The following is a 23280-nucleotide window of genomic DNA, read 5'->3' on the forward strand; positions in this document are numbered from 1 at the left end:
AAATAAATTTACCTAGGTCTTCAAAAATTTTTATACACATACTTACATACAAACATATATAGTTGGACGCTGTGGCCGAGTGGTTCTAGGCGCTTCAGTCCGGAACCGCGCTGCTGCTGTGGTCGCAGGTTCGAATCCTGCCTTGGGCATGGATGTGTGTGATGTCCTTAGGTTAGCTAGGTTGAAGTAGTTCCAAGCCCAGGGGACTGATAACGTCAGATGTGTCCCATAGTGCTTAGAGCCATTTGAACCAACATATATACATATACATGCACACATACACATACATATAGACATTCACATGCATACATTCATACATATTTGCACACACATAGGCAGGTCTACACACATGCATACATGTATGTACATATACACAGTTACATACACTCACATATATACATGGATTATGTACATATGTAGAAAGTTTAATATTCACTGCTGATCAATCATTGTATTGTTGGAAAAAATCGCAACACCAAAAAATAAATAATGTAGGAACTCCTCATGAACCATAGACCTTGCCATTGGTGGTGACGTTTGCGTGGCTCAACGATAGAGATAGCCGCACCGTAGGTGCAACCACAACAGAGAGGTATCTGTTGAGAGGCCAGGCAAACGTGTGGTTGCTGAAGAGGGGCAGCAGCCATTTCAGTAGCTGCAGGGGCAACAGTCTGGATGATTGACTGATCCAGCCTTGTAACACTAACCAAAACGGCTTTGCTGTGCTGGTACTACGAACGGCTGAAAGCAAGGGGAAACTACAGCCGTAATTTTTCCCGATGGCATGCAGCTGTACTGTATGGTTAAATGATGATGGCGTCCTCTTGGGTAAAATATTCCGGAGGTAGAAAAGTCCCCCATTCGGATCTCCGGGCGGGGACTACTCAGGACGACATTGTTATCAGGAGAAAGAAAACTGGCGTTCTACGGATCGGAGTGTGGAATGTCAGATCCCTTAATCAGTTAGGTATGTTAGAAAATTTAAAAAGGGAAATGAATAGGTTAAAATTAGATATAGTGGGTATTAGTGAAGTTCGGTAGCACGAGGAATAAGACTTTTGGTCAGGTGAAGACAGGGTTATAAATACAAAATCAAATGGGGGTAATGCAGGAGTAGGTTTAATAATGAATAAAAAAATAGGAGTGCGGGTAAGCTACTACAAACAGCATAGTGAACGCATTATTGTGGCCAAGATAGACACGAAGCCCACACCTACTATAGTAGTACAAGTTTATATGCCAACTAGCTCTGCAGATGATGAAGAAATTGATGAAATGTATGATGAGATAAAAGAAATTATTCAGGTAGTGAAGGGAGACGAAAATTTAATAGTCATGGGTGACTGGAATTCCATAGTAGGAAAAGGAAGAGAAGGAAACGTAGTAGGTGAATATGGATTGGGGGAAGAAATGAAAGAGGAAGCCATCTGGTTGAATTTTGCACAGAGCATAACTTAATCATAGCTAACACTTGGTTCAAGAATCATAAAAGAAGACTGTATACATGGAAGAATCCTGGAGATACTAGAAGGTATCAAATAGATTATATAATAGTAAGACAGAGATTTAAGAACCAGGTTTTAAATTGTAAGACATTTCTAGGGGCAGATGTGGACTCTGACCACAATCTATTGGTTATGAACTGTAGATTAAAACTGAAGAAACAGCAAATTATTGGGAGTTTAAGGAGATGGGACCTGAATAATCTGACTAAACTGTTGTGGATTGGCAGGAGCCAACCCACGGAGTTTGGAGGAAGCCGAAAGGCACGCGTTTAATCTCACGCAGGCTGGCGTGAGGTCTGGAACAGGACAAGGATATTAGAAAAAAAGGAGGTAACTGGTGGAATACTTAACTTTAATCCATTAATGTTGAACGTAGCTCTTGTCTGTACATTCTTTACAATATCAATAGCAACTGATAATGGCGCCTTGCTAGGTCGTAGCAAATGACGTAGCTGAAGGCTATGCTAACTATCTTCTCGGCAAATGAGAACGAATTTTGTCAGTGAACCATCGCTAGCAAAGTCGGCTGTACAACTGGGGCGAGTGCTAGGAAGTCTCTCTAGACCTACCGTGTTGCGGCGCTCGGTCTGCAATCACTGATAGTGGCGGCACGCGGGTCCGACGTATACTACCGGACCACGGCCGATTTAAAGGCTACCACCAAGCAAGTGTGGTGTCTAGCGGTGACACCACATAAACCAGAGGTTGTACAGAGTTTCAGGGAGAGCATAAGGGAACAATTGACAAGAATGGGGGAAAGAAATACAGTAGAGGAAGAATGTGTAGCTTTAAGGGATGAAGTAGTGAAGACAGCAGAGGATCAAGTAGGTAAACAGACGAGGGCTAGTAGAAATCCTTGGGTGACAGAAGAAATATTGAATTCAATTGATGAAAGAAGAAAACATAAAAATGCACTAAATGAAGCAAGCTAAAAGGAATACAAACGTCTCAAAAATGAAATCGACAGGATGTGCTAAATGGCTAAGCAGCCATGGCTAGAGGACAAATGTAAGGATGTAGAGGCTTTTCTCACTAGGGGTAAGATAGATACAACCTATTGGAAAATTAAAGAGATCTTTGGAGAAAAGAGAACCATTTGCATAAATATCAAGAGCTCAGATGGAAACCCAGTATTAAGCAAAGAAGGGAAAGCAGAAAGGTGGGAGGAGTATATGGAGGGTCTATACAAGGGCGATGTACTTCAGGGCAATATTATGGAAATGGAAGAGGATGTAGATGAATATGAAATGGGAAATATGATACTGCGTGAAGAATTTGACAGAGCACTGAAAGACCTGAGTAGAAACAAGGCCCCGGGAGTAGACATCATTCGATTAGAACTACCGACAGCCTTGGGAGAGCCAGTCCTGACAAAACTCTACCATCTGGTGAGCAAATTGTATGAGACATGTGAAATACCCTTAGACTTCAAGAAGAATATAATAATTCCAATCCCAAAGAAAGCAGGCGTTGACAGATATGAAAATTAGCAGTTTAATAAGTCACGGCTGCAAAATACTAACGCGAATTCTTTACAGACGAATGGAAAAACTGGTAGAAGCTGACATCGGGGAAGATCAGTTTGGATTCCGTAGAAATGTTGGAACACGTGAGGCAATACAGACCCTACGACTTATCTTAGAAGAAAGATTAAGGAAAGGCAAACCTACGTTTCTAGCATTTGCAGACTTAGAGAAAGCTTTTGACAATGTTAACTGGAATACTCTCTTTCAAATTCTGAAGGTGGCAGGGGTAAAATACAAGGAGCGAAAGGCTACTTACTATTTGTACAGAAACCAGATGGCAGTTATAAGAGTCGAGGGACATGAAAGGGAAGCATTGGTTGGGAAGGGAGTGAGACAGGGTTGTAGCCTCTCCCCGATGTTATTCAATCTGTATATTGAGCAAGCAGTAAAGGAAACAAAAGAAAAATTCGGAGTAGGTATTAAAATCGACGGAGAAGAAATAAAAAGTTTGAGGTTCGCCAATGACATTGTAATTCTGTCAGAGAGACCAAAGGACTTCGAAGATCAGCTGAACGGAATGGATATAAGATGAAAATCCACAAAAGCAAAACGAGGATAATGGAATGTAGTCGAATAAAATTGGGTGATTGAGGGAATTAGATTATGAAATGAGACACCTAAAGTAGTAAAGGAGTTTTGCTATTTGGGGACCAAAACAATTGATGATGGTCGAAGTAGAGAGGATATAAAATGTAGTCCTGCAATGGCAAGCAAAGCGTTTCTGAAGAAGAGAAATTTGTTAACATCGAGTATAGATTTAAGTATCAGGAAGTCGTTTCTGAAAGTATTTGTATGGAGTTTAGCCATGTATGGAAGTCAAACGTGGACGATAACTAGTTTGGACAAGAAGAGATAGAAGCTTTCGAAATGTGGTGTTACCGAAGGATGCTGACGATTAGATGGGTAGGTCACATAACTAATGAGGAGGTATTGAATAGAATTGGGGAGAAGAGAAGTTTGTGGCACAACTTGACTAGAAGAAGGGATCGGTTGGTAGGATATATTCTGAGGCATCAGGGGTCACCAGTTTAGTATTGGACGGCAGCGTGAAGGGTAAAAATCGTAGAGGGAGACCAAGAGATGAATACACTAAGCAGATTCAGAAGGATGCAGGTTGCAGCACGTACTGGGAGATGGAGCTTGCACGCGATAGAGTAACATGTAGAGCTGCATCAAACCAGTCTCAGGACTGAAGACCACAACAACAACAATAAGAATGAAATTCCAGTAATACATATGTCTAGGAAACATATTTCAGTGAGTAACATTGTAGGATCACATGTTAATGTAAGACCAAGACGAGCCATTGCAAATGTGAAATGCTAATACGTTAATAGGCAATGTAACCGCCAGAATGTTGAATGCAAGTATGTAAACGTGCATTAATTGTGATGCACAGATGCCAGATGTTAATTAGTGGGATGGAGTTCAATACCACTTGTACTTGGTCGGTCAGTACAGGGACTGTTAATAGCTGTTCGTCGATGAAACTGGAGTTGTCGTTCCATGATGTCAGACATGCGCTTGATTGGAGACATATATGGTGATCCAGCAGGCCGAGGCAACATTTCAACACTAGGTACGTGGGTGAGCGTTCTGCTTTTGGGAAACAACCGCTGTAATGCTGTTCATGAACGGCAGCGAAGTAGTTCGAATCACCAGACTGACGTACAGATATGCAGTCAAGATGGGTGGGATAAATACGGGAGTGCTACTACTGTCATACGAAATCGAACCCAGACTATTACTCCAGGAGTATGGCCGGTGTGCCAACCGTGCAACTGGCCTCCTATTAACCAAGACGTGGCCATCACTACAACGAGGAAGAATCAGCTTTCATTAGGAAATACCACAGACCTCCACCCCACCCTACAACGAATTCTCGCTTGAGGCCTCGGAAGTCGCAAATGGCGGTGGTTTGGGGCCAATGGAACGCATGCTGCAGGGCGTCTGTCCCGAAGATGTCCTTGAAGTAACAGTTTGTAGTGTCACTGCGGTGCCAATAGTTGCTCAGATTGCTGCTGCAGATGCAGCCATACGCTGAACACTGTGGTCTTCCTTCTTGGTAGTGCCATATGGCGTGAGCCCTGTCTTCTTGCGACCGTACATTCTCGTGACCACCGCCGCCAGCTATCATGTGTAGTGCCTGAATTCTCGCCAGCGTTTCTGCAATATTTCAGAAAGAACATCCATATTTTCATAGCCCTATTACCTGTGGTCTAGGGGTAGCGTCTTTGATTCATAATCAAAAACGTCTTCGATCCCGGGTTCGATCCCAGCCACTGCCTAAATTTTGATAAATAATCAGCATTGGTGGCCGAAGACTTCCGGCATAAGAAGTCAGCCACATTCTGCCAACGGCCTTGTCAAAGAGGGCGGAGGAGCGGATAGAGGTTCAGGGGTTGGAAATTGCCCCTAAAGGCGGTAGAATCAGCAATGATCAACGACATGAGGATGCAGAAGGCAATGGAAACCACTGCATTAAAGACACGTAACGTGTATCCACAGGACATGTGGCCTGTAATTGAAGAAGTGTCATGATGATCTCTCCATTGGCAAAAGATTCCGGAATAGTCCCCCATTCGGATCTCCGGGAGGGGACTGCCAAGGGGGAGGTTACCATTAGAAAAAGATTGAATAATCAACGAAAGGATAACGTTCTACGAGTCGGGGCGTGGAATGTCAGAAGCTTGAACGTGGTAGGGAAACTAGGAAATCTGAAAAGGGAAATGCAAAGGCTCAATCTAGATACAGTAGGGGTCAGTGAAGTGAAGTGGAAGGAAGACAAGGATTTCTGGTCAGATGAGTATCGGGTAATATCAACAGCAGCAGAAAATGGTATAACAGGTGTAGGATTCGTTATGAATAGGAAGGTAGGGCAGAGGGTGTGTTACTGTGAACAGTTCAGTGACCGGGTAGTTCTAATCAGAATCGACAGCAGACCAACACCGACAACGATAGTTCAAGTATACATGCCGACGTCGCAAGCTGAAGATGAACAGATAGAGAAAGTGTATGAGGATATTGAAAGGGTAATGCAGTATGTAAAGGGGGACGAAAATCTAATAGTCATGGGCGACTGCAATGCAGTTGTAGGGGAAGGGGTAGAACAAAAGGTTACAAGAGAATATGGGCTTGGGACAAGGAATGAAAGAGGAGAAAGACTAATTGAGTTCTGTAACAAGTTTCAGCTAGTAATAGCGAATACCCTGTTCAAGAATCACAAGAGGAGGAGGTATACTTGGAAAAGGCCGGGAGATACGGGAAGATTTCAATTAGATTACATCATGGTCAGACAGAGATTCCGAAATCAGATACTGGATTGTAAGGCGTACCCAGGAGCAGATATAGACTCAGATCACAATATAGTAGTGATGAAGAGTAGGCTGAAGTTCAAGACATTAGTCAGGAAGAATCAATACGCAAAGAAGTGGGATACGGAAGTACTATGGAATGACGAGATACGTTTGAAGCTCTCTAACGCTATAGATACAGCAATAAGGAATAGCGCAGTAGGCGGTACAGTTGAAGAGGAATGGACATCTCTAAAAAGGGCCATCACAGATGTTGAGAGGAAAACATAGGTACAAAGAAGGTAGCTTCGAAGAAACCATGGGTAACAGAAGAAATACTTCAGTTGATTGATGAAAGGAGGAAGTACAAACATGTTCCGGGAAGATCAGGAATACAGAAATACAAGTCGCTGAGGAATGATATAAATGGGAAGTGCAGGGAAGCTAAGACGAAATGGCTGCAGGAAAAATGTGAAGACATCGAAAAAGATATGATTGTCGGAAGGACAGCCTCAGCATACAGGAAAGTGAAAACAACGTTTGGTGACATTAAAAGCAACGGTGGTAATATTAAGAGTGCAACGGGAATTCCACTGTTAAATGCAGAGGAGAGAGCAGATAGGTGGAAAGATTACATTGAAAGCCTCTATGAGGGTGAAGATTTGTCTGATGTGATAGAAGACGAAACAGGAGTCGATTTAGAAGAGAAAGGGGATCCAGTATTAGAATCGGAATTTAAAAGAGCTTTAGAGGACTTACAGTCAAATAAGGCAGAAGGGATAGATAACATTCCATCAGAATTTCTAAAATCATTGGGGGAAGTGGCAACAAAACGCCTATTCACGTTGGTGTGTAGAATATATGAGTCTGGCGATATACCATCTGACTTTCGGAAAAGCATCATCCACACAATTCCGAAGACGACAAGAGCTGACAAGTGCGAGAATTATCGCACAATCAGCTTAACAGCTCATGCATCGAAGCTGCTTACAAGAATAATATACAGAAGAATGGAAAAGAAAATTGAGAATGTGCTACGTGACGATCAGTTTGGCTCTAGGAAAAGTAAAGGGACGAGAGAGGCAATTCTGACGTTATGGCTAGTGATGGAAGCAAGGCTACAGAAAAATCAAGACACTTTCATAAGATTTGTCGACCTGGAAAAAGCGTTCGACAATATAAAATGGTGCAAGCTGTTCGAGATTCTCAAATTCAGGGGTAAGCTATAGGGAGTGACGGGTCATATAAAATATGTACAACAACCAAGAGGGAATAATAAGAGTGGACGATCAAGAACGAAGTGCTCGTATTAAGAAGGGTGTAAGGCAAGGCTGTAGCCTTTCGCCCCCACTCTTCAAGCTGTACATCGAGAAAGCAATGATGGAAATAAAAGAAAGGTTCAGGAGTGGAATTAAAATACTAGGTGAAAGGATATCAATGATAGGATTCGCTGTTGACATTGCTATCCTGAGTGAAAGTGAAGAAGAATTAAATGATCTGCTGAACGGAATGAACAGTCTAACGAGTACACAGTATGGTTTGAGAGTAAATCGGAGAAAGACGAAGGTAATGAGAAGTAGTAGAAATGCGAACAGCGAGAAACTTAACATCAGGATTGATGGTCACGAAGTCAATGAAGTTAAGGAGTTCTGCTACCTAGGCAGTAAAATAACCAATGACGGACGGAGCAACGAGGACATCAAAAGCAGACTCGCAATGGCAAAAAAGGCATTTCTGGCCAAGAGAAGTCTACTAATATCAAATACCGGCCTTAATTTGAGGAAGAAATTTCTGAGGATGTACGTCTGGAGTACAGCATGGTAGTGAAACCTGGACTGTGGGAAAACAGGAACAGAAGAGAATCGAAGCATTTGAGATGTGGTGCTATAGACGAATGTTGAAAATTAGGTGGACTGATAAGGTAAGGAATGAGGAGGTTCTACGCAGAATCGGAGAGGAAAGGAATATGTGGAAAACACTGATAAGGAGAAGGGACAGGATGATAGGACATCTGCTAAGACATGAGGGAATGACTTCCAAGGTACTAGAGGGAGCTAGAGAGGGAAAAAACTGAAGAGGAAGACAGAGATTGGAATACGTCAAGCAAATAATTGAGGACGTAGGTTGCAAGTGCTACTCTGAGATGAAGAGGTTAGCACAGGAAAGGAATTTGTGGCGGCCGCATCAAACCAGTCAATAGACTGATGACCAAAGAAAAAAAAAATTACACGTCGTCGTTCAAAGTCAGTGAGGTGTTGATAATGTCGTCTTTGTCCCCTTAAAGGCATTCTTGACTTCCATCAACTCATCGTGTCCACTCTGAAAGAGAACCGGTTCGCGACCGTTACAGCGCGTATTTAAAACAAACCTGATTTGTATCCTCGTAGTGAAACTACTGGCGCCACTCTTTTGCGACTGGTGCGAAATATGAAGACACATCACCTCTCAGAGGTAGAAACACGGCAACCAACTTTTACTTATGTCGCTTAAATCTTTCTTGGGGTTGCTATTTTTTCCGTCAGTGTATAATGATTGTCATGTCCAACAGTTGGTATAGAGGGGCAATGCTGTATTTCGTAAGTTACGCTCTCTAACTCGTGAACTCTCTCTCCTTTCTATGCTGGTATCGTTCTCCCGGCAACTGACCCAAATGACGGTCCTTCGGTCAAATGAGCAGCGCCGAAGACTCGTGAGTCAAGTTTCCGAGGATACGGATACGGCGCGTTCGGAGACGATGTCATACAAGCCACTGCCGAGTTTAAAGCGAGTACATATGTTGCTCATTTCTGATTTCTGCTGTTTATACTGGACGGAAGTAGACGTGCACTGAACATAAATAGTGCAAGAGCTCCACTACTGTGCGATTACACTATTGGTGAACCAACAATGGTACCTCCAACCAATACCGAGGAGTAATTCGTCTGGAGAGAACTTAAAGAATCGTGACTGCATAAAATGAATGAAACGAAAAGTAGTTTCCAGGCTGAGGTTCTTTGGGAGAATCTTAAGGAAATATCGATCAGTCACGAAAGAGTTTGCTCACAATACACTGACAGCCTGGGACTGTAGTAGGTTGGATTAATAGATGAGACAGAGAAGATCGGATCGTTGAGTCAGTGCAAGAGCGTTACGAAGATATTCAACAAACTGCAAAAGGCAGACATTGCAAGAGAGTTAATGTGCATCACGGACAGGTTTGTTGTGAAAATTCCGAGAGGGTACGCTCGTGGAAGATTCGGGAAATACATTACTTGCTCCCACATGTCTCGCGAAATGACCGTAACGACAAAATCCCAAAAATTATTTCTAATATGGAGGTTTGCCGACAATCGTTCTTCCCACAGGACTCTCTCGAATGGAGCGCAGAGGCCGGCCGGAGTGGCCGTGCGGTTCTAGGCACTGCAGTCTGGAGCTGAGCAACCCCTACGGTCGCAGGTTCGTATCCTGCCTCGGGCATGGATGTGTGTAATGTCCTAACGGTAGTTAGGTTTAATTAGTTCTAAGTTCTAGGCGACTGATAACCTCAGAAGTTAAGTCGCATAGTGCTCAGAGCCATTAGAACCATTTGAACCAATGGAGCGCAGAAAGAGAGAAAGCAGTCGTGCCAAAAGGCCCCTCCGTCACAGAACGTTAAGTTGACTTATGGGGTATAGATGTGGACAAAGATATCTTTAGCGCAACACAAATACGAACAAACATGTGGATAATAAATAAAACGAAAACTCTTTAAAAAGTAATTGGCGATCACAGGACACTGCTACCGAAATACTCAGAGCTGTGTCGATTCTAGTTTATCATATATATCCAAATAATCAGGTTAAACTGTTTTGCTTCTTTTTATTTTTTGTTGTCATCAGACTTCTCACTGGTAATGCTTCCTGCCACGAATTCATCTTCTCTATCACAGTGGTAGCTGCACTATACGTCCGTAGTTATTTGTTGATTTTATTCCAATTCCTGTCTTCCCTTACAATTATTACAGTCTACAGCTCCTTCAAGGATGATGGTAAATTACTCCTTGGTGTTTTAATTACATGTGCTATTATCCTCCTCGCTCTGTTTCTCAGTGTTTTCTATATGTTCCTCTACTTGCCAGTTCTGCTGAAAACCAGATTTCTTATCTTATTTATCCTTAGTAGCCTCCTAATTTTCAAAATACTTCAATAGAACCTCATCCGAAACGCGTCAGTTCTCTTCTTTTGCGTTTCTCCCTCAGTTCTTCTTTCACCTCCGCAGAATGTTGTGCTCCAAACGTATATTCTCGGAAATTACTTCCTGAAGTGTGATGTTTACTACTGTTGAACATTTTAGGGCAGTATTCCCCTTCTCGCATGAGCTAGTCTGTTTTTTTTGTGTTGTCCTTGCTTCGTCACATTACTTTAAGATCTACTACGTGGTCCTCATTTTTGGTAGTTAGTTTACCACCAATTTCGACTTTCTTCGGCTAACTCTAAATCCATATTGTGTGCTCATTTGAGTGTTCATTTCATTTTAGTTTCCGCAGTCTATCATCGAGGATAACAAATGCATCAGTGAATCATATCACTTATTGACTTCACCTTGAATTTTAATCCCACTCCTGAAACTTTCTTTCATTTCTGTGATTGCTCCTTTGATGCATACACTGAACGCTAGAGGTGAAACACTGTATCTTTGTTTTATATCTTTTCTAATCTTAATACATAATTACTTCTTAATCTCCTATGCCTAATTTCGGTCATTGGTCCTGGTATATATCTGTGTGAAATGTAAACCAAAAAATTACAGAAGAAGTTGAAATATCTGTAAAAGAAATAGAAAATGGAAAATCTTCCGGACCCGGAAAGACACCAATAGAACGAGTGAAGTAGGGATCAAATGTATTATGGGAATGGTTGAACAAGTTGTTTAATGAATCAAGTTAGAGAAAGAACTCGTGCCGAAGAAAAGGAATTTGTCACATCTAAGTGTAATTTATAAGAAAAGTAGTAGGAAGACACGTGGAAATCATAGTGGAGCCAGCGATACAAACTCTATTCTCAGGGTGTGTGGTCATGTCCTAAAACACACGGTAGAGAGAACGTTGAAGAGTAAAGTGTATTCCAGGAAGATGGAAGACAGCTAATGCAAAGAGACTGGAAAGGAATATGAGTAGGCATTTAGTGTTCATAGATCTCGAGAATGTGTCCAACACAGCACTGTGGAACAAACCGCGTGAAGTCCTGGAGGAGAGGGGAGGGGAGGGGGGTGAGGTTGAAAATACATAGAAGCATATATGACGTATACAAATTTGCAGAGTGTGTAATCAAAGCGGGGGGAATAAAATTGCGCCACAGCCTTACAGAACTACGAAAGGATTGAAACAGGAATGCTGCTTACATCCAGCATTGCTTAAAACATACATCTAGAAAACCTTAGGCTTGTGGAGTAGTAAATCTGCTTGAATGGACCTTCATGTAACAAAGAATCAGTTCCTGTTCATCTTGTTCTTCGTAGTTGATCAAGTAATGGCGGCCAGTGAAAAAGACGATATCTGCTTTGTGCTAAGAAAATTATTTTTTGAATGTAAGTGCAGGCAAAAGTATTATTCAAAACACTGTAGCAGACTTCACACTACAGGGTCAACATACGAAGGCATGTAAAAAACTTAAATATTTGGGGAGCAATTAATTGGGAAATACAGCGACGTGTAGTTCGAAAGTAAAGAAGAGGTTCTATGGAAATATTGTAGACTCTCTAACCACCTATGCTCAAAAGTGTTCGAAGCTTATTGGGAAAAATAAAAAGAATTTGAGGGTTGTAGATACAGACTTTCTCAAAAGATCGTGCTAGACCACGTAAGAAACAGGATTGGGGAAATAACGCGGATTCAACAAAGCTTCGCAGATAGAACACAAGAATGACGGGTCTCGTGGTATGGATATACAATGCGAGTGACACATGTCAATTGGCGAAAGAAGCTGTCGATGTACCATCTTCAGGGAAGGAGTGTAGGAGGGCCGAAAGTTGCCTAGTTAGACGGAATAAAGCTTACAACTATTTTCCTGAAAACTTCTAACTTCCACGATTTTGCGTTATGTTACATTGTGAGCTGCTTTTTCTAAGCCGATAATTCGTATGTTCGTTCTTTTTGCATCACTGACAGACATCAATTTTCTTTTCCGTTCTCCTTCGCATTATTTGTGGTGGCAGATAATAGAAAGCTTCCCTGCAGGCACCGGTGCTGTCTGTCCACTGGGCTCGTTGCTGCTGCAGCAGGTCAGTTCGTACCGGACGGCGACACAGTAGAAGCTGTTCGCTCTGGCGTTCCCCAGCCTTCCTCAGAGTTGCGCCGCCGCTGTTCAAACACGCAATCAGGCCCGAGGAGTGGAGGGTCGAGCTGAGCTGCGGGTTGTCGGTCGTCAGGGGAGGCGCCCCCGCGGCGTGTTTGATCTCGCAGTGCGGCCGGGCCAGTGTCGCGGAAAGCACCCTCCGCCCTACTCCTTTCCGTATCCCACACTCTCCCAACTTTGGCGTAGTCTCTAATACGGACAGCTGCTTGCCATCTCCGCTGTTCCTAAACTCCGTCTATTTCTTTCGTTTCATTCGAACATTTCTGTATGTTTGTGTGGTGCAGCTATTGAGACGAAACGGGGACACTGTGTTGATGTAAATCCGTTGTTGAAAATATAGGCGACTTGCAAAGTGCTCACAGACGTTACTAGTGAGGTACTGCAACCATTGCCTCAACAGTACTCATTTGGCACGGGAATGTAAATGATCGGCGTCAAAAGTATCCGGACACCTATTAGTGAACATTAATATTCACTATCGCTCGAAAGTTTTGGAACGTCCTGAAAGTAAGATACAAAAAAGCTAGTAATAAGGTACAAATACGAATTAGATATATTGTTTCGCCAATATCATGCTCAGCATAACGCGAGCAGTGTTCCAGGTTTTAAAAATTAAATCGTCAAAGCAAAACTTCCTGTTGTTAAACTGCTCAGGTTGCAAGCATTAGTCCGCAGATCGTGGTTGTGCGGTAGCGTTCTCGCTTCCCGCGCCGGGTTCCCGGGTTCGATTCCCGGCGGGGTCAGGGATTTTCTCTGCCTCGTGATGACTGGGTGCTGTGTGATGTCCTTAGGTTAGTTAGGTTTAAGTAGTTCTAAGTTCTAGGGGACTGATGATCATAGGTGTTAAGTCCTATAGTGCTCAGAGCCATTTGAACCATTTTTTTGCAAGCATTACATGCCATTAATTTTGAATGGTGGTGGCATAATGTTACCTTTCCTCACTAGATGGCGTTCATAGGACGTCAACAAAACTGTAAACACGGTTGCAGGTAGGAAAAGGGCATGTAATTGTGCATAAGATATCGAAGAGCGAAATTTAGTGATTGCTCAGTGTAACCATAGATAATGTAACGAAGAAAGGAGCTTTCAACGGAGAAACGTTCTGCAATTGTCTCTTTACATGCAGCCGACCTTACTACGCACGTCAAGAATATATTTCGTGGGATGTGTTCATAATACCTCGCAAAGACACGCGGATACTGGCTGGAATATGAACCAACCTCGAAAGGATAGGCCAAAAATCACATCAAAAAGTGACGACAAATATACAGTAGACACAAATAAACGTGGTCGCTTCATAACAGCGCCATTTCTAGGAGCAGAACATAATAGGGAAAAGCCGGTGAGCGTACGTACTGTGAAAAGACGTCTTCAGACAGTGAACCTTAACGGGCGTGTGGAGGTGAAGAAAAAAATTACTGGCGGCTATTAACAGCCACAGGAGGCTACACTGGACAAGACAACCTGAAAGTTGGACAGTACATCAGTGGAAAAAGGTGCTTTTCACGGACTAATCGAAACTTGAGGTGTTTGGCACAAAGGGACACAAGTTTGTTTACAGGCTGCCAGGTGAACGAATGTTACACCAATGTGTATTTCCAACATTAGACCGTGGAAGGGGTTCCCCCATGATCTGGGGGTATTTAGGAGGCGGTAAGACTGGTAATCTTGTACAAATTGTCGGAACAATGAAGAAAGAGGATTACCATCGCATTCTACAGTATCATGCACAGCCATGTGGAAGGCGTTTGATTGGCGGGGAGTTCGTTCTACAGGAAGACAGCGACCCTAAACGCACTTCAGAAATGTGTAAAGCGTATTTGGCAAATTTAGAAAAAAAGGAAGAAACGGAGAAACATGATCTGGCCGCCCCAATACCCCCATTGCAATCCTATTTAACTGCTGTAGGATCATTTGGATAGAGCAGCTAAATCAAGGTCTGTTACCGACGTTCGACAGCTCTGGACCAGACTAGAAGAGGAACGGCTGCATATCACCGAGAAAAACCCTGATGAAGCTGACAGCAAGTTCGCATCGCGTATGCAGAGTAGTGATTAAAGCCAAAGGAAGCTACTTTGAGAAGCGTAAAAATCTGACTCCATGTGTTTAGTTTCAGTAAAAACCTGATATGTGTATTTCTAACATTTGTGGTTCCAATTTTAATTTTTTTTCCTCAAAATCAATAATGATCAAAAATTTTTGAGTAATAGTGTATGTTTTGTCCACTCTTCACTCGCACGAGCCCATTCTTCATCAAGAACCGAAACCATAGAAGTTGGCGATGTTAGACACTGACTTCTGGGATGATGTCGACTTTCTAATTCATCCCAAAAGTGGTACATTGTGTTCAGGTTGGGACTGTGGGCAGGCCAGTCCATTTCAGGGATGTCACTGTCCACAAACCGTTGCTTCACAGACCCTGTTTATCATAGGGTGGATTGTCGTGCTGATACAAATGATCATCGTCTCATAACTTTCGTGAGCTGCAGGGGCCACAACCTACTGACGGAGAACACCCCCCCTCCCCCCCCCCCCCCCCCCCCCATTATTGGACCGTGATCTCCGTACTTCACGGTTCGCTCTACACACGCTGGCAGGTAACGTTTTCCAGGCATTTGTCAAACCCAAACCTTCCACCTAATTCCCACAAGGAATAACGTGACTCATCACTTTACAACACTGTTTCCTGTCAGCAATTGTTATGTGACGTCGCTCTTTACACCACCCTGAGAATGGCTTCGCTCTGAATACCGGATTCTGTGGGTTATGAGGAGCTGTTCAACCATTGATTGAGCCCAACTGCTGGGAGCACTTTCGGACTCACGAGTGATTCTTCCCTGTTCCAGCGTTCCCACAAGCGCCGGAACGAAGATGGAGAACGGAAGAGAAGAGAAGAGAAGGCCGTGAAACGACTTCGGCCAGTGGTGCGCGGATTTGGACCACACCACGACAGGGGCGGCCTATACGAGAGGAGAAAATAAGCGACACCCCTGCCAGCCTCGGCCGGACATTAGTGGACAATATTCGCAGAGTATTAGCGCGGCCTAGCAGAGAGTTCTACGATATCAGTTTTTAGCGATCCGCAAATTGTGTGACAAACTTGCATGAACATTATTTATAGCAAAGGACCCGGATTTACGTTGCATGTCGCCCTGAGCCCTGCTGGCCCCGACTTATGCGTTGGTTTAAACCTTGACTGTTACTCTGCGTTTGGTTTCCCGCAGTTATTGCGGTTATGCCGTGGTTCTTCCTCTTTCTACGTGTGGCAGCAGCGGTGTGTATCGATATTCGCACCTTGTACTAACTTTGGTCTAGTGCTTATGGTTTCCGGATGGTCGGTTTGCAGCAGTCGGTCGGTTGGTGTGGATCAGCCAGGAAATCCCCGCACGGCGCAGTGGGCCGGGCCCGCTGGCGGTCTCTACGCATACTTGGTTGTGGGCGGCTACGCCTTTTATGTTTTGGCTTCGGAGTTCCTTGTGCAGTGGTCGGGCGGAAGGCAAGTCGTCGGTGGGTCCGTTGACTGTCTCTGGTTGGGTTGCCGGTGGATCGGATATAGTTGGGCCGACTACGTATCTCCCCAGAGCGAACGTTAATATTTCAACTGCAGACCGACCCCCGAAAACTTCTGAGCGCCGCTGGCTGTACTGCCTTTGCTTATTGGTGTTTGATTGTGTATTTTAATGGCTCATAGCCGATGGTTTGAATTTGTATGCTTTTAGTTGGGTTTTAAATAATGGGCCTTCAGCCCTTTTAAAATTAAAATTCAATTCTTGCGAAGTCTTCGATTGCTTGGGCCTTCAGCCTCATTTAAAATATCTTTTTTTTTCTCGATAAAGCTTTGGGCCATTTGAAAATTTACTGCAGTTGTAGTTTCCAATCATGGGCCGTAAACCGTTTTAAAATTAAAATTCCTTACTTGCGAAGTCTTAGATTGTTTGGGCCTTCAGCCTTATTTAAAATATTTTTTTGAATAGAGCTTTGGACCTTCTGCCTTTTGAAAATTCAATGTAGTTGTGTTTTTCACTCATGGGCCTTCAGCCGCCCTAAAATTAAAATTCCTTGCTTCCTAAGTTTGGGCCTTCTGTCTCATTAAAAAAATAATTATTGAAGGATAAAGCGTTGGGCTTTCTGCCTTGTAAAAATTTATTGAAGTTTTGTTTTGAATCATGTGCTTTCAGCCGTTTTAAAAGGAAAATTCATTATTGTTAAGTCTTACATTGTTTGGGCCTTCAGCCTCTCCTTTTAAAATTATTTAAGGATAAAGCTTTGGCCTTCTGCCTTTGAAAATTTATTGTAGTTGTATTTCTGAATCATGGGCCTTCAGCAGTTTTAAAATTAAAATTAATTACTTGTCAAGTCTTAGATTGTTTGGATCTTCAGCATTATTTGAAATATTATTTAAGGATACAGCATTGCGCTTTCTGCCTTTTGAAAATTTATTGTAGTTGTATTTTGAATCATGGGCTTTCAGCCGTTTTAAAAATTAAAGAGGTTGTGTCCTTAAGCCATAAGATTGTGTGACATATTCAGTTAAGCTCGGAAATTTGCGCTGTGATGTTTGGGCAATTAAATAAAGTTATATGTGTTCGAGTGCAACTGACAGCCGCTCATTTTTGGCCCCTTTCCACAATTCCAACTACCTATTCTTTTCTGCGGATTTAATCAGGCGTTTCACACCCATCGCGTGCGACACCTTTGTGAATTCAAAGTTAGGTATTTTCTACCTTCTTTATTGTAATAAAACTACTAATGTCATTTTGCTTGAATTGTTGTGCAGCATTCCGAGAACGCAGCATCCTTTAGGCACCCTATACGAGACGAGTGGGCAGGGAGCCACACTTCTGCCAGTTTCATGCAACCACCAAGGCTCCCCTCTCCGTCTGTGCATGAGGTGTGTGTGGTGCTGATTTAGCTGTGGTCGTTCTTTCGCGTTTCCACTTCACAATCAAAACACCAACAGTCGATTAGGGTTTCTATTTGACTTAGGTGACGCCCACTGACTACTCCTGACTGACCCACTCTGCAGTTTCTGTTTCGCTACTGACATCACAATACTCCATGCCTCCTTTTATACAGACGGGAGCACCTGTCGTGACATCTAGCGATAAATTCACGACATGCGCGGAAAAAAATGGCTAACCCTAAAGTATAAAAACTTAGATATATGTAATAATTTCTTCATAATGTGGCGCTACAGTCACAATATACACTCCTGGAAATGGAAAAAAGAACACAATGACACCGGTGTGTCAGACCCACCATACTTGCTCCGGACACTGCGAGAGGGCTGTACAAGCAATGATCACATGCACGGCACAGCGGACACACCAGGAACCGCGGTGTTGGCCGTCGAATGGCGCTAGCTGCGCAGCATTTGTGCACCGCCGCCGTCAGTGTCAGCCAGTTTGCCGTGGCATACGGAGCTCCATCGCAGTCTTTGACACTGGTAGCATGCCGCGACAGCGTGGACGTGAACCGTATGTGCAGTTGACGGACTTTGAGCGAGGGCGTATAGTGGGCATGCGGGAGGCCGGGTGGACGTACCGCCGAATTGCTCAACACGTGGGGCGTGAGGTCTCCACAGTACATCGATGTTGTCGCCAGTGGTCGGCGGAAGGTGCACGTGCCCGTCGACCTGGGACCGGACCGCAGCGACGCACGGATGCACGCCAAGACCGTAGGATCCTACGCAGTGCCGTAGGGGACCGCACCGCCACTTCCCAGCAAATTAGGGACACTGTTGCTCCTGGGGTATCGGCGAGGACCATTCACAACCGTCTCCATGAAGCTGGGCTACGGTCCCGCACACCGTTAGGCCGTCTTCCGCTCACGCCCCAACATCGTGCAGCCCGCCTCCAGTGGTGTCGCGACAGGCGTGAATGGAGGGACGAATGGAGACGTGTCGTCTTCAGCGATGAGAGTCGCTTCTGCCTTGGTGCCAATGATGGTCGTATGCGTGTTTGGCGCCGTGCAGGTGAGCGCCACAATCAGAACTGCATACGACCGAGGCACACAGGGCCAACACCCGGCATCATGGTGTGGGGAGCGATCTCCTACACTGGCCGTACACCACTGGTGATCGTCGAGGGGACACTGAATAGTGCACGGTACATCCAAACCGTCATCGAACCCATCGTTCTACCATTCCTAGACCGGCAAGGGAACTTGCTGTTCCAACAGGACAATGCACGTCCGCATGTATCCCGTGCCACCCAACGTGCTCCAGAAGGTGTAAGTCAACTACCCTGGCCAGCAAGATCTCCGGATCTGTCCCCCATTGAGCATGTTTGGGACTGGATGAAGCGTCGTCTTACGCGGTCTGCGCGTCCAGCACGAACGCTCGTCCTACTGAGGCGCCAGGTGAAAATGGCATGGCAAGCCGTTCCACAGGACTACATCCAGCATCTCTATGATCGTCTCCATGGGAGAATAGCAGCCTGCATTGCTGCGAAAGGTGGATATACACTGTACTAGTGCCGACATTGTGCATGCTCTGTTGCCTGTGTCTATGTGCCTGTGGTTTTGTCAGTGTGATCATGTGATGTATCTGACCCCAGGAATGTGTCAATAAAGTTTTCCCTTCCTGGGACAATGAATTCACGGTGTTCTTATTTCAATTTCCAGGAGTGTATTTCATTAAAGTCAGTACCGCCATTAGATTGCTTTTTATTTGCAATGTTACATTTACACGATCATGATTTCGGATTAAAATGCCATTATCAGGTGTTTTAATGTTACACAGTGCCTAAGGTGGCATACTGTCGTATTTAAAATACACTATTAGACACATTGTCTAATGACTCTTAGACAATGTGTCTAATAGTGTATTTTAAATACGACAGTATGCCACCTTAGGCACTATATAACATTAAAACACTTGATAATGGCATTTGAAGCCGAAATATGGATTGTCTAAATGTAACACTCCAAATAAAAAAAACTAACGGCGGTACTGACTTTAAAGAAATTAGAGATATGTAGTGGCGTCTATTGCTGGGTAAAGGAAATATCAAAATTGACAGTGACCTCACTCCTATATATCACATTAGGATGTAATACAACGCAGAAATTTATTGCGTTTCGCTAGATATGATTTCCGTAATGTCAAGAACGGGCTAACTTTTCGCTATTTTCCGACACCCCTCCTGCGGAAATAAGCTGAATAGTTGAGTAGTAGGGTAGCCGATACTGTGCCCTATGATAAAGAGAGAACAGATAAGTAACTGTAATTTGGAAAGGTTCGAAGGCTGAGGTAGATTACACTGAATTTAATAAAAGTGTAAAAACGAAATATAATCCTTGTGTGGTACGTAGTATTACTCGTGTCATGAACCAAGTTTAGAGGGTTTGCAGCGTTCAGTTGGCACATTCGGTACAGAATACAACAGTGACATGGCGGATGTAGAAAAGGGAAACGTTGACGGATGTGTGAAAAATCTGTGAAAATTATTGAAAGAGGAAACGTAAACCACAAGATTGCCGCGAAGAAGTTGAGGAGAAGAAGAAGAAGAAGAATAAGAAGAGAAACAGTGGTAACGGTACATGAATTATAAGTATGTAGTGAAAAACGGAAAATCATAAGGTTGAGATTGAGCCCATGCGAGAAAATGCTTCAAGATTTTACCTGCAGGTACACTAGAGAAGTAGTTTTATGCTTTCGGAATCGCTGTGTGGTGGTTCATTATGCAATGTGTGGTTTTCATGAGCAATAAAGCCGGCTGGGGTGGCCGAGCGGTTCGAGGTGCTACAGTCTGGAACCGCGCGACCGCTACGGTCGCAGGTTCGAATCCTGCCTCGAGCATGGATGTTTGTGGTGTCCTTAGGTTAGTTATGTTTAAGTAGTTCTAAATTCTAGGGGACTGATGACCTCAGATGTTAAGTGAACCATTTTTGAGCAATAAAAAGGGTGGAAATGATGTTTATGTTAATCGCTATTCCAATATTCTGTAGAGGTTCCGGAACTCTCGGAACCGAGGTGATGCAAACCTTTTTTTGATGTGTGCAGTTTTCTTACGCAGTCAAGCCACTACTCCAAGAGTAAGAATCCCAACATGACGTATCTGTGTGTAGTGGTAAACGTTAGCAAGATCCACAGTGGTTATCAGGATACCAGTTTTTCAATATCGGCTTTGCAGAACAGCGTTGTGGTACGTGTCAAGTTTGTTATCACCTTAAGATTCAAGTTTCATATAAGGGAAACGGCTAGAAAAAGAAATAACTCCAAGAAAAGATGAACTTCTACGGTAAACAGACTAGTACTGTATATGAAAATCTGAAAACGGGCTCAGAATATTCAAAAACTTAAATTTTGTAGTAGTCATTGCTTTCACCATTAGTTGCATTGTTTTGCGGCATCAGACTATGATAGTGGCCATTGGCTCGATCTGCTTGAGCCATATGTGGTGTCTTACCACCAATTTTCCAACACTTTTTACTACAGTTAATGGTAATTTGTGGTTGCGGATGTTTGATAACGTACAAAACGGATCTTCACATTTTATTGATAATCTTTACAAATTACTGTTTTTCATGTTACCTTCCAATATAAATGATATGACAGATCAGAGACAGTATCTGGTTCATACTGTATGAACTTCCGTTACAAAAATGAGAATAAAACAGTTTTTTCAACTCTTTTTTCTCCATTTATAAATACTGTGGCTTAGCCCGTTTTCCCGCACATGTCTTCAGTTCCGCATTACAGAGGACCATAGCTACTATGACCAGGTGGAACATTTGATCAGTGCATCTGAACTTTCGCATTGCTTCGAGTGTCTTGCACTTACGCTGATCTCCTTGTGCTGTGACTACTACGAAAAAGTGTAAAATAACTATTCTCTTAATTTGACTTGTAGCTCGATGGAAAAGGTGTCGCTGCTGTAATTTATCAATTAAGCACGATAATCCGGCTCAACCACATTTCTCGTCTATATCTACATAGATAGTTCGCAAGCCACCATACTGTGCATGGCGAAGCGTACCTAGTCATTTCTGCTTTACTGGCAAATGGAGTGAGGGAAGAACTACTATCTAGGTGCTTTCGCACGAGCCCTGATTTATTTTATCTCGTCTTCACGGTCATTACCCAAGATATATGTTGGTGGAAGTGGGATCGTTCTGCAGTCTGTCGGAAATGTTGGTTCTATAAAGTTTCCCCAACAGTGTTTCGCGGAAGAGAACGTATTATTTCCCATCTGAGTTCACGGAGCATTTCCGTAATATTGTCGAGCTGATCTACCGGTAAAAAAAAACCCTACCAGCTCGCCTCTGAATTGTGTCGACAGCTTCCTCTTCTATGATCACGTGCTCGATTCCAGACGCTCTAGCAGTATTCAAGAATAGTTCGTGCAAGTGTTCTATACGCGGTTTCCCTCATAGGTAATAGCCTTGTAAGACAAAGATCGAATTAAATAAATCAGTCATGCAGAACACCCACATTGTTGTGCAGAACACGAATAAATATGAAGTTGTTCTAAAAAGCAAAGGCAGAAATATTAATCTCTGCATATAAAAGCCAATGTCCTGACAGACTAACTTACTAACTCATCATCGCCTAGCCGAAACCACTAAGGATAGAAACATGAAATTTGCAGAGGGTGTTGTACTATAGCCATCGTTTTAGAAAGGATTTCACGATATTCCATCTCTAAGGGGTTGAAGTAGGGGATGAAAGCTTTTGTAAAAATAAGTCGCTATTAAGAAAATTTTAAACAACACCTGCGAAAATGAGCATTTGGTCCTCGGTCACAAGAAATGTATGATTCAGCATTAATGGAAATGCTACCCCTATGGTAGTGAAGTAGTGGGTGGAAGATTTTTTTTTGGAAAATAATCTTTATTAAAGTACTACTGAAGCATTTTTAAAACATCAATCAAAATAGATTTTTGACTTCTCAGTTACAAATAAAACTTTCGTGTTTCAGTATTTTTTTAAATTCAACACCTCAGGCGATGAAACAGGGTATATCATCATCTTCACCATCATCATTATTAACATCGTCGCCGTTATCCATAAAGTACTACTACGAATAGGTATCAACAGTCAAACTGTGCAATGATAAAGACTTTGCCAATTCTTATCGGTCAAGCGCCACTTGAGCTGCGCAGTCGGTGTCGTGGACTTCGGAATTGCATTTCTCTATCTCGGATTCCGAATAATCATGATTGCGTTTAAGTATTTATATGCTTCTTACGGGTAATAAAATATTATTTCTCCAGGCTGGTATACGTCCTACAGTTGACACCAGTGAGCCCTCGTTCCGTTGAGGAGTCTATTTCCGACATACACTGACGGAAGAAAAATCGCAACACCATAAAAATAATTAATGTAGAGAAACGAAATTTTCGAAAACATTTAAGTGATTAACGATGCAAGATCACAGATTAATTTAAGTGCAGGATAAGCCATTGCATATGTGAAATGCTGGTAGATTAATAGCCTGTGTAACCGTCAGATTGTTGAATGCAAGCATGCAAACGTGCATGCAATGTGTTGTACAGTTGCCGGATGTCACTTTGTATCATGGAGTTCCGCTATTCCACCAGCGAGGGCGCTGCCGGCGGGCAGTGTGGTTCAACTATCAAGTTTTCGACGCATGCGCAGAATAGTTACAGTACGCTATATATTGCGGAACGGAGGACGTTT

The sequence above is a fragment of the Schistocerca piceifrons genome, chromosome 10 (assembly GCF_021461385.2).
Source record: "Schistocerca piceifrons isolate TAMUIC-IGC-003096 chromosome 10, iqSchPice1.1, whole genome shotgun sequence".
Classification (NCBI taxonomy): domain Eukaryota; kingdom Metazoa; phylum Arthropoda; class Insecta; order Orthoptera; family Acrididae; genus Schistocerca; species Schistocerca piceifrons.